At 42.3% G+C, this 12,156-nt stretch overlaps 1 pseudogene across 1 annotated transcript; it reads right to left on the reverse strand.

The window, feature by feature from the left end:
* Positions 1–202: 202 nt before the first annotated feature.
* On the reverse strand, positions 203–2,167 carry LOC309962892 (eukaryotic translation initiation factor 4B-like; annotated as a pseudogene). Its single transcript has one exon. The product of its transcript is annotated as a eukaryotic translation initiation factor 4B-like (transcript).
* Between the last annotated feature and the right edge of the window lie 9,989 nt (positions 2,168–12,156).

The raw sequence follows: 12,156 nt of genomic DNA on the forward strand, positions 1-12,156 counted from the left end.
AAATATCACTTCATACTCTAAGCCTTTCTTGGTTCTACCAAGTGGTCTTTCCTTCTTCTGAATGCCCTGTAAGAGGCCTTATCTATGGCACTAATTGCACTGTGGCAAATATAATATTAATACATTTTTATCCACCCATCCTCCTGACAGTAAGCTCCCTGAGGATAGGAATCATGCACAGTATGATTTTTTTTTTCCAGGAGATGGTGAGTTTTATTTTGTCTTGTCTGGATAGAGATCTGATTTGCTCTCGAATGTTCCCGGGTGGTGAGAGACTAGGAGAAAGCACAGAATGCAGAGGTCTATTCGGTGTAATCTTCTCCCTCATTTTCACCTTCACCATCAATGGCAAGAGCAGCATACTTGCTTGCAGAACTGAATTTAGAGGCTGGATTCTCTTCAGCTTTCTTTGGCTCAGGTGCAGACCTGGAGTCTTGATGCTTTTTGCCATCTTTCCTGTCTGCCTCCTTCCAGTGGTCTTTGTTCCCTCCATCTCCTGGACCACGGCTGGAATTTCCACTTTGGCCTTTTGGGGCACGCACCCCATCTACTTTATTTTCATCTGCTTTCCTTACTGGTCCTTCCTCAGATGGTTGAGCTGAAGCTACTTTCCCTCCACCACTCCCTCCACGGGACTGCTGCTCTGTGTCTGAGCTCTGAGATCGATCAGGAGGCTTAGAACTTCGTTTCACACAAGCATTCTCCTTTGGTGGAGGGGTTGGCATTACCCTTAGAGGCTGTTCAGGTTTGGGAGGCTTAGAAGCTGGAGACTGACAGTCTTCCTCTTTACTGGGTGTTTCATATTCTAGCGACTTCTCACTCTCTCTCCTTCGTGCATCCTGGTCTGACTTACTTCTTCCAGATGTGGCTGAGGTCCCAGTCTGTGATGACTCATTTCCTGCCCTCGGCCATTCCCGTTCCTGAGTTTCTTTACTTCGCCAGCTTGGGTGTCTCTCCCGAGGCTGTCGTTCTAGTTTTGGCTCATCCAGCTGACGCTGCAGTTTCTCCTGTTCCTTCTGTAGCGGCTCTTCTACTTCTCGTTCTCTAGCAGCTGTGTCAACAGGCTTTGCTCCTCCAAAGATAGAGGCTGCTCGACTGGACTGGGAGGTGCTAGCAGAGGAATCATCTTCCTTAGGAGTACTCCGAGGCTTTAGGTTCGGTTTGGGTCTTTGCGAGGGACCTCTATCATCACGCCTATAATCACCCCGAGAGTAATCGTCTTTGGAGCTCCATGACCGGTCATCTTGTCATCATATCTGTCTTCATAGGGTCCCCGCCTCCTCTGTAGTGGTCATCCCTACGGTACCCACTACCAAATGCTCTTCTGCCACTGCCTATCCTGGAATAGTAGCCTCTATCATGGTCTCTGCTGCCTCGGTCATCATAGCCATCTCGGCCCCCGTATCGATCCATGTCCCGGAGTGGGCCATCACGGTAACTGTCCCGATACCCATCACTATATCGGTCTGAATCATAATGATCTCCATACTTGTCTCCAAAGCTATCATCACCTCTTCTAGGTGGGTAGTCATCAAAGCTGTCTGTAGCAGGACGGGCCCTCCAGTCTGTATCTGTTTTGTCAGAATCCCGATTTCTATCTCTGCCAAAAGAACGATCATCCTGTCTTTATCCTGTGCTTGATCAGCAACGTCCACTCGAATTCTCCTGTTGCCTAGAGACTCTTCATTGAGCCTCGGGGCATTAAGCAAGGAATCCAGGTCCTCAAACTCAGCGTTACCAAAACCTTTCAACCTCTCAGGATGGCTGGGTTCACATTATAAACGCACTGCGCTCATATTTAAACCTCTGAAGGAATTCTAAAGAATCCCTTGATGATGTCTTCTGTCACATCACAGGGCAGGTCCCCTAGAAAAGCAGTGTAGGCTGGCGATTTGGGAAGACAGCTCCAGTGGATATTGGGTTCCCGAGCAGCCCATGGAGCAGTGGGCAGGATTGAATGGTCGACTGGAGGTGCCCCATGCACATCATCATCATTACTATGCCAAGTGGTTGAAACATCTCCTTCTAGGTCATCTGTTTCATCAGCCCAGCTGACTGGTTTGGGGACATAGGTGCTTCCTCCAGCAGTCCCTCCACCCTCAGCCAGGAGGTCTGTTAGGGAGATAGTCTTCCCCTTCCTATTCTTCATTTTTGCTGAGGCCGCCATGTTGGGAGAGGGAGAGAGAACGCAAAGGCCACAGTATGATTTTTATTCCAGAACCCTAAGATACATCAAATATCACTTCATTCTTTCTCTAAACCAAATTAAATTAGTTCTAAGCTCTATTACCTAGCTGGAGAAACATTACATTTCAGCCTTTGGTGAGCTTCCTTCTCCCATCTGCCGTCCTACTATCACCATGAGACTATACAACATTGAGTATACAGGGGAGCATATTACATGAGCAGGATGTCCTCCTTTGAGTAGGGTGGTGTCAGCTTTGGTGCTCACTGCCAAAGCCCACATGGTCAAGTTGAAGCAGGTGGCTCCACCACCTCTTGCCTATTTCCAAAGTCCAGTCTAAGGCCCATTCTCAGCAAGGTCTTCCCAACCTTTCTATCAGGACAGACCTTTGTCTCTTCTGAGCCCCATCTCTTGACCCCCCAGTTGATGTTGACTGCATTCTAGCACATGCCTTGCCATCTATTCTGTACACACTTACTCCCTCCAGTTTGCCCCATCCCTAGTCTTCCCCTAGTCTTCAGAAGAAGAAGTCATCGTAGTCACATTCGCCTCTTGTACTAGTAGCTAATGTAGTGCCTCAAATACTAACGTATTGAGTGAACGGTTAATCTTCTGCTCTTTCATCTTCAGTCCCAGGAGACACTTCCTGAGACATAGGATCCATCCTGTAGAACTCAGCCCAGACATTCCTTCCTCAGTAAATTTCTTTACCTGTCACCACAGCTATTTGTATCATTATGTAATCTTGTTTGTACCACTAGATTGCATATTCCATGAGGGCAAGAACAGCATCTATTTTTTTTTTAATTTTTAAATTGGAGTATACTTGATTTACAATATCATGTAAGTTTCAGGTGTACAGCACAGCAATTCAGTTTTATATATATGTATATCTATATCTTTATCTATCTATGTATCTATTTCTCTCTCTATATATTGTTTTTCAGGTTCTTTCCCCTAAGTTAATACATAATATTAAGTATACTTCCCTATGCTATACAGTAGGTCTTTGTTTGTTATCTATTTATACGTAGTAGTGTGTATATGTTAATCCTAGCCTCCTAATTTATCCCTCCCACCTCCCCCTTTCCCCTTTGATAACCATAAGTTTCTTTTCTGTGTCTGTGAGTCTCTTTCTGTTTTTTTTTTTTTTTTAACATCTTTATTGGAGTATAATTGCTTTACAATGGTATGTTAGTTTCAGCTTCACAACAAAATGAATCAGTTATATATATACATATATTCCCATATCTCTTCCCGCTTGCGTCTCCCTCCCTCCCACCCTCCCTATCCCACCCCTCCAGGCGGTCACAAAGCACCGAGCTGATCTCCCTGTGCTATGCGGCTGCTTCCCACTAGCTATCTACCTTACGTTTGGTAGTGTATATATGTCCATGCCTCTTTATCGCTTTGTCACCGTTTACCCTTCCCCCTCCCCATAGCCTCAAGTCCATTCTCTAGTAAGTCTGTGTCTTTATTCCTGTTTCACCCCTAGGTTTTTCATGACTTTTTTTTTTTTAATTCCATATATATGTGTTAGCATACGGTATTTGTCTCTCTCTTTCTGACTTACTTCACTCTGTATGACAGACTCTAGGTCTATCCACCTCATTACAAATAGCTCAATTTCGTCTCTTTTTATGGCTGAGTAATATTCCATTGTATATATGTGCCACATCTTCTTTATCCATTCATCCGATGATGGACACTTAGGTTGTTTCCATCTCTGGGCTATTGTAAATAGAGCTGCAATGAACATTTTGGTACATGACTCTTTTTGAATTATGGTTTTCTCAGGGTATATGCCCAGTAGTGGGATTGCTGGGTCATATGGTAGTTCTATTTGTAGCTTTTTAAGGAACCTCCATACTGTTCTCCACAGTGGCTGTATCAATTTACATTCCCACCAACAGTGTAAGAGGGTTCCCTTTTCTCCACACCCTCTCCAGCATTTATTGTTTCTAGATTTTTTGATGATGGCCATTCTGACTGGTGTGAGATGATATCTCATTGTAGTTTTGATTTGCATTTCTCTCATGATTAGTGATGTTGAGCATTCTTTCATGTGTTTGTTGGCACTCTGTATATCTTCTTTGGAGAAATGTCTATTTAGGTCTTCTGCCCATTTTTGGATTGGGTTGTTTGTTTTTTTGTTATTAAGCTGCATGAGCTGCTTATAAATTTTGGAGATCAATCCTTTGTCAGTTGCTTCATTTGCAAATATTTTCTCCCATTCTGAGGGTTGTCTTTTGGTCTTCTTTATGGTTTCCTCTGCTGCACAAAAGCTTTTAAGTTTCATTAGGTCCCATTTGTTTACTCTTGTTTTTATTTCCATTTCTCTAGGAGGTGGGTCAAAAAGGACCTTGCTGTGATTTATGTCATAGAGTGTTCTGCCTATGTTTTCCTCTAAGAGTTTGATAGTTTCTGGCCTTACATTTAGGTCTTTAATCCATTTTGAGCTTATTTTTGTGTACGGTGTTAGGGAGTGATCTAATTTCATACTTTTACATGTAGCTGTCCAGTTTTCCCAGCACCACTTATTGAATAGGTTGTCCTTTCTCCACTGTATATTTCTGCCTCCTTTGTCAAAGATAAGGTGACCATATGTGCGTGGGTTTATCTCTGGGCTTTCTATCCTGTTCCATTGATCTATCTTTCTGTTTTTGTGCCAGTACCATACCGTCTTGATAACTGTAGCTTTGTAGTATAGTCTGAAGTCTGGGAGCCTGATTCCTCCAGTTCCTTCTTTCGTTCTCAAGATTGCTTTGGCTATTCGGGGTCTTTTGTGTTTCCATACAAATTGCAAAATTTTTTGTTCTAGTTCTGTGAAAAATGCCAGTGGTAGTTTGATAGGGATTGCATTGAATCTATAGATTGCTTTCGGTAGTAGAGTCATTTTCACAATGTTGATTCTTCCAATCCAAGAACATGGCATATCTCTCCATCTATTTGTATCATCTTTAATTTCTTTCATCAGTGTCTTATAATTTTCTGCATACAGATCTTTTGTCTCCTTAGGTAGGTTTATTCCTAGATATTTTATTCTTTTTGTTGCAATGGTAAATGGGAGTGTTTTCTTGATTTCACTTTCAGATTTTTCATCATTAGTATATAGGAATGCCAGAGATTTCTGTGCATTAATTTTGTATCCTGCCACTTTACCAAATTCATTGATTAGCTCTAGTAGTTTTCTGGTAGCATCTTTAGGGTTCTCTATGTATAGGATCATGTCATCTGCAAACAGTGACAGCTTTACTTCTTCTTTTCCGATTTGGATTCCTTTTATTTCCTTTTCTTCTCTGATTGCTGTGGCTAAAACTTCCAAAACTATGTTGAATAAGAGTGGTGAGAGTGGGCAACCTTGTCTTGTTCCTGATCTTAGTGGAAATGCTTTCATTTTTTCACCATTGAGGATGATGTTTGCTGTGGGCTTGTCATATATGGCCTTTATTATGTTGAGGAAAGTTCCCTCTATGCCTACTTTCTGCAGGGTTTTTATCATAAATGGGTGTTGAATTTTGTCGAAAGCTTTCTCTGCATCTATTGAGATGATCATATGGTTTTTCTCCTTCAGTTTGTTAATATGGTTTATCACATTGATAGATTTGCGTATATTGAAGAATCCTTGCATTCCTGGAATAAACCCCACTTGATCATGGTGTATGATCTTTTTAATGTGCTGTTGGATTCTGTTTGCTAGTATTTTGTTGAGGATTTTTGCATCTATGTTCATCAGTGATATTGGCCTGTAGTTTTCTTTCTTTGTGACATCCTTGTCTGGTTTTGGTATCAAGGTGATGGTGGCCTCGTAGAAGGAGTTTGGGAGTGTTCCTCCCTCTGCTATATTTTGGAAGAGTTTGAGAAGGATAGGTGTTAGCTCTTCTCTAAATGTTTGATAGAATTCGCCTGTGAAGCCATCTGGTCCTGGGCTTTTCTTTGTTGGAAGATTTTTAATCACAGTTTCAATTTCAGTGCTTGTGATTGGTCTGTTCATATTTTCTATTTCTTCCTGATTCAGTCTTGGCAGGTTGTGCCTCTCTAAGAATTTGTCCATTTCTTCCAGATTGTCCATTTCATTGGCATAGAGTTGCTTGTAGTAATCTCTCATGATCTCTTTTATTTCTGCAGTGTCAGTTGTTACCTCTCCTTTTTCATTTCTAATTCTATTGATTTGGGTCTTCTCCCTTTTTTTCTTGATGAGTCTGGCTAGTGGTTTATCTATTTTGTTTATCTTCTCAAAGAACCAGCTTTTAGTTTTATTGATCTTTGCTATTGTTTCCTTCATTTCTTTTTCATTTATTTCTGATCTGATTTTTATGATTTCTTTCCTTCTGCTAGCTTTGGGGTTTTTTTGTTCTTCTTTCTCTAATTGCTTGAGGTGCAAGGTTAGGTTGTTTATTCGAGATGCTTCCTGCTTCTTAAGGTGGGCTTGTATTGCTATGAACTTCCCCCTTAGAACTGCTTTTGCTGCATCCCACAGGTTTTGGGTCGTTGTGTCTCCATTGTCATTTGTTTCTAGGTATTTTTTGATTTCCTCTTTGATTTCTTCAGTGATATCTTCATTATTAAGTAGTGTATTGTTTAGCCTCCATGTGTTTGTATTTTTTACAGATCTTTTCCTGTAATTGATATCTAGTCTCATGGCGTTGTGGTCAGAAAAGATACTTGATAAAATTTCAATTTTCTTAAATTTACCAAGGCTTGATTTGTGACCCAAGATATGATCTATCCTGGAGAATGTTCCATGAGCACTTGAGAAAAATGTGTATTCTGTTGTTTTTGGATGGAATGTCCTATAAATATCAATTAACTCCATCTCGTTTAATGTATCATTTAAAGCTTGTGTTTCCTTATTTATTTTCATTTTGGATGATCTGTCCATTGTTGAAAGTGGGGTGTTAAAGTCCCCTACTATGAATGTGTTACTGTCGATTTCCCCTTTTATGGTTGTCAGTATTTGCCTTATGTATTGAGGTGCACCTATGTTGGGTGCATAAATATTTACAATTGTTATATCTTCCTCTTGGATTGATCCCTTGATCATTATGTAGTGTCCTTCTTTGTCTCTTCTAATAGTCTTTGTTTTAAAGTCTATTTTGTCTGATATGAGAATTGCTACTCCAGCTTTCTTTTGGTTTCCACTTGCATGAAATACCTTTTTCCATCCCCTTACTTTCAGTCTGTATGTGTCTCTAGGTCTGAAGTGGGTCTCTTGTAGACAGCAAATATATGGGTCTTGTTTTTGTATCCATTCAGCCAATCTGTGTCTTTTGGTGGGAGCATTTAGTCCATTTACATTTAAGGTAATTATCGATATTTGTGTTCCTATTCCTATTTTCTTCATTGTTTTGGGTTTGTTATTGTAGGTCCTTTCCTTCTTTTGTGTTTCTTGCCTAGAGAAGTTCCTTTAGCAGTTGTTGTAGAGCTGGTTTGGTGGTGCTGAACTCTCTCAGCTTTTGCTTGTCTGTAAAGGTTTTAATTTCTCCATCAAATCTGAATGAGATCCTTGCTGGGTAGAGTAATCTTGGTTGCAGGTTTTTCTCCTTCAACACTTTCAATATGTCCTGCCACTCCCTTCTGGCTTGCAGAGTTTCTGCTGAAAGATCAGCTGTTAACCTTATGGGGATTCCCTTGTGTGTTATTTGTTGTTTTTCCCTTGCTGCTTTTAATATGTTTTCTTTGTATTTAATTTTTGACAGTTTGATTAATATGTGTCTTGGCGTATTTCTCCTTGGATTTATCCTGTATGGGACTCTCTGTGCTTCCTGGACTTGATTAACTATTTCCTTTCCCATATTAGGGAAGTTTTCAACTATAATCTCTTCAAATATTTTCTCAGTCCCTTTCTTTTTCTCTTCTTCTTCTGGAACCCCTATAATTCGAATGTTGGTGCGTTTAATGTTGTCCCAGAGATCTCTGAGACTGTCCTCAGTTCTTTTCATTCTTTTTTCTTTATTCTGCTCTGCAGTAGTTATTTCCACTATTTTATCTTCCAGGTCACTTATCCGTTCTTCTGCCTCAGTTATTCTGCTATTGATCCCATCTAGAGTACTTTTAATTTCATTTATTGTGTTGTTCATCGTTGCTTGTTTCATCTTTAGTTCTTCTAGGTCCTTGTTAACTGATTCTTGCAATTTGTCCATTCTATTGTCCATTCTATCTCCAAGATTTCGGATCAACCTTACTATCATTATTCTGAATTCTTTTTCAGGTAGACTGCCTATTTCCTCTTCATTTGTTAGGTCTGGTGGGTTTTTATCTTGCTCCTTCATCTGCTGTGTGTTTTTCTGTCTTTTCATTTTGCTTATCTTACTGTGTTTGGGGTCTCCTTTTTTTTTTTTTGCAGGCTGAAGGTTCGTAGTTCCTGTTGTTTTTGATGTCTGTCCCCAGTGGCTAAGGTTGGTTCAGTGGGTTGTGTAGGCTTCCTGGTGGAGGGTACTAGTGCCTGTGTTCTGGTGTATGAGGCTGGATCTTGTCTTTCTGGTGGGCAGGTCCACGTCTGGTGGTGTGTTTTGGGGTGTCTGTAGACTTATTATGATTTTGGGCAGCCTCTCTGCTAATGGGTGCGGTTGTGTTCCTGTCTTGCTAGTTGTTTAGCATAGGATGTCCAGCACTGTAGCTTGCTGGTCGTTGAGTGAAGCTGGGTGCTGGCGTTGAGATGGAGATCTCTCGGAGATTTTTGCTGTTTGATATTATGTGCAGCTGGGAGGCCTCTTGTGGACCAGTGTCCTGAAGTTGGCTCTCCCACCTCAGAGGCACAGCACTGAGTCCTGGCTGCAGCACCAAGAGCCTTTCATCCACAGGGCTCCTTAATTTGGGATGATTCGTTGTCTATTCAGGTATTCCACAGATGCAGGGTATATCAAGTTGATTGTGGAGCTTTAATCCGCTGCTTCTGAGGCTGCTGGAAGAGATTTCCCTTTCTCTTCTTTGTTCTCACAGCTCCCAGGGGCTCAGCTTTGGATTTGGCCCCGCCTGTGCGTGTAGGTCGCCGGAGGGCGTCTGTTCTTTGCTCAGACAGGACGGGGTTAAAGGAGCCGCTGATTCGGAGGCTCTGGCTCACCCAGGCCGGGGGGTAGGGAGGGTCACGGAGTGCAGGGCGGGCCTGCAGCGGCAGAGGCCGGCGTGACGCTGCAGCCTGAGGCGCGCCGTGCGCTCTCCCGGGGGAGCCGTCCCCGGATCCCGGGACCCCGGCAGCGGCGGGCTGCACAGGCTCCCCGGAAGGGCGTGTGGCTAGTGACCTGCGCTCGCACACAGGCCTCCTGGCGGCGGCAGCAGCGGCCTTAGCGTCCCATGTCCGTCTCTGGGCTCCGCACTCTTAGCCGCGGCTCGCGCCCGTCTCCGGAGCTCTCCCAAGCAGCGTTCCCAATCCCCCCTCCTCGTGCACCAGGAAACAAAGAGGGACGTAAAAGTCTCTTGCCTCTTCGGCAGGTCCAGACCCCTCCCCAGACTCTCTCCCGGCCAGCCGCGGCGCACCAACGCCCTGCAGGCTGTGTTCACGCCGCCAACCTCAGTCCTCTCCCGGCGCTCCGACAAAAGCCGGAGCCTCAGCTCCCAGTCCCGCCCGCCCCGGCGGGCGAGCAGACAAGCCTCTCGGCTGGTGAGTGCCGGTCGGCCCGATCCTCTGCGCTGGAATCTCTCCGCTTTGCCCTCCGCACCCCTGTTGCTGTGCTCTCCTCCGCGGCTCCCAAGCTCCCCCACTCCGCCTCCCGAAGTCTCCACCCGCGAAGGGGCTCCTAGTGTGTGGACACTTTTCCTCCTTCACAGCTCTCTCCCGCTGGTGCAGGACCCGTCCCTATTCTTTTGTCTCTGTTTAGTTTTTTCTTTTGCCCTAACCAGGTACGTGGGGGGTTCCTTGCCTTTTGGGAGGTCTGAGGTCTTCTGCCAGCGTTCAGTAGGTGCTCCGTAGGAGTTGTTCCACGCGTAGATGTATTTCTGGTGTATCTGTGGAGAGGAAGGTGATCTCCGCGTCTTACTCTTCCGCCATCTTCCCGGAACTCTCTCTTTCTGTTTTTGAAATAAGTTCATTTGTGTTTTTTTTTCTTTTAGATTCCACATATAAGCGATATCATATGATATCTGTCTTTCTCTTTCTGACTTAAACTTCACTTAGTATAATAATCTCTAGGTCCATCCATATTGCTGCAAATAGCATTATTTCACTCTTTTTTATGACTAATATTCCATTGTGTGTGTGTGTGTATGTGTGTGTGTGTGTGTGTGTATGTGTGTGTGTGTGTGGTGTGTATACATGCCACATCTTCTTTATCCATTCATCTGTTGATGGACACTTAGGTTGCTTCCATGTCTTTGCTATTGTAAATAGTGCTGCAGTGAACATCGTGGTGCATGCATTCTTTCAAATTATGGTTTTTCTCCAGATATATGCCTAGGAGTGGGATTGCTGGGTCATATGGTAGCTATATTTTTAGATTTTTAAGGAACTTCCATACTGTTCTCCATAGTGGCTGTACCAGTTTACATTCCCACCAACAGTGTAGGACGATTCCTTTTTCTCCACACTCTCTTCAGTATTTATTATTTGTAGAATTTTTGATGATGGCCATTCTGACTGGTGTGAGGTGATACCTCACTGTAGTTTTGATTTGCATTTCTCTAATAATTAGAGATGTTGAACATCTTTTCATGTGCCTTTTGGCCATCTGTATGGCTTCTTTGGAGAAATGTCTGTTTAGGTCTTCTGCTCATTTTTTGGTTTGGCTGTTCGTTTTTTTGATATTGAGCTGCATGAGCTGTTTGTAAATTCTGGAGATTAATCTCTTGTCAGTTGCACTGTTTGCAAATATTTTTTCCCATTGTATGGGTTGTCTTTTCATTTTGTTTATACTTTCCTTTGCTGTGCAGAAGATTTTGAGTTTAATTAGGTCCCATTTATTTATTTTTGTTTTTATTTCTATTACTCTAGGAGACAAATCCAAAAAGATATTGCTGCAATTTATGACAAAGAGTGTTCTGCCTATGTTTTCCCATAAGAGTTTTATAGTATCCAGTCTTACATTTAGGTCTTTAATCCATTTTGAGTTTATTTTTGTGTATGGTGTTAAAGAATTTCATTCTTTTACATGCAGCTGTCCAGTTTTCCCAACACCATTTATTAAAGAGACTGCCTTTTCTCCATTGTAGAGTCTTGCCTCCTTTGTCTTAGATTAATTGACCATAGGTGTGTGGGTTTATTTCTGGGCTTTCTATCCTCTTCCACTGATCTATATTTCTGTTTTTGTGCCAGTGCCATACTGTTTTGATTACTGTAGCTTTGAAGTCAGGGAGCTTGATTCCTCCAGCTCCATTCTTCTTTCTCAGGATTGTTTTGGTTATTTGGGGTCTTTTCTGTTTCCATACCAATTTTGAAATTATTTTTTCCAGTTCTGTGAAAAATGCCATTGGTATTTTGATAGGAATTACACTGACTCTGTAGACTGCCTTGGGTAGTATAGTCATTTTAACAATGTTGATTCTTCCAATCCAAAAGCATGGTATATCTTTCCATCTGTTTCTGTCATCTTCAATTTCTTTCATCACTGTCTTATTGTTTTCAGAGTACAGGTCTTTTGCCTCCTTAGGTAGATTTATTCCTATGTTTTTCTCTTTTTTTGGATGTGATGGTAAATGGGATTGTTTCCTTAATTTCCCTTTCTGATATTTCATTGTTAGTGTATAGAAATGCAACAGATTTCTGTGTATTAATTTTGTATCCTGCAACTTTACCAAATTCATTGATGAGCTCTAGTAGTTTTCTGGTAGCATCTTTAGGATTTTCTATGTATGGTATCATGTCATTGAACAGCATCCATTTTTGCTCACTATATTCCTTACCTAGAGTCCTGATACCCAGCAGCCAGTCAAATAAATATCGACTTGCATAATAAATACCTCCTCCTCCAACCATCAGCTCTTCCAGCTGGGCTTGTGTTTCTGACACACCAGGATATGTTGAAGCTGTGGGGTAACGA

The sequence above is a fragment of the Leucopleurus acutus genome, assembly GCF_964270905.1.
Source record: "Leucopleurus acutus genome assembly, chromosome: 6".
Classification (NCBI taxonomy): domain Eukaryota; kingdom Metazoa; phylum Chordata; class Mammalia; order Artiodactyla; family Delphinidae; genus Leucopleurus; species Leucopleurus acutus.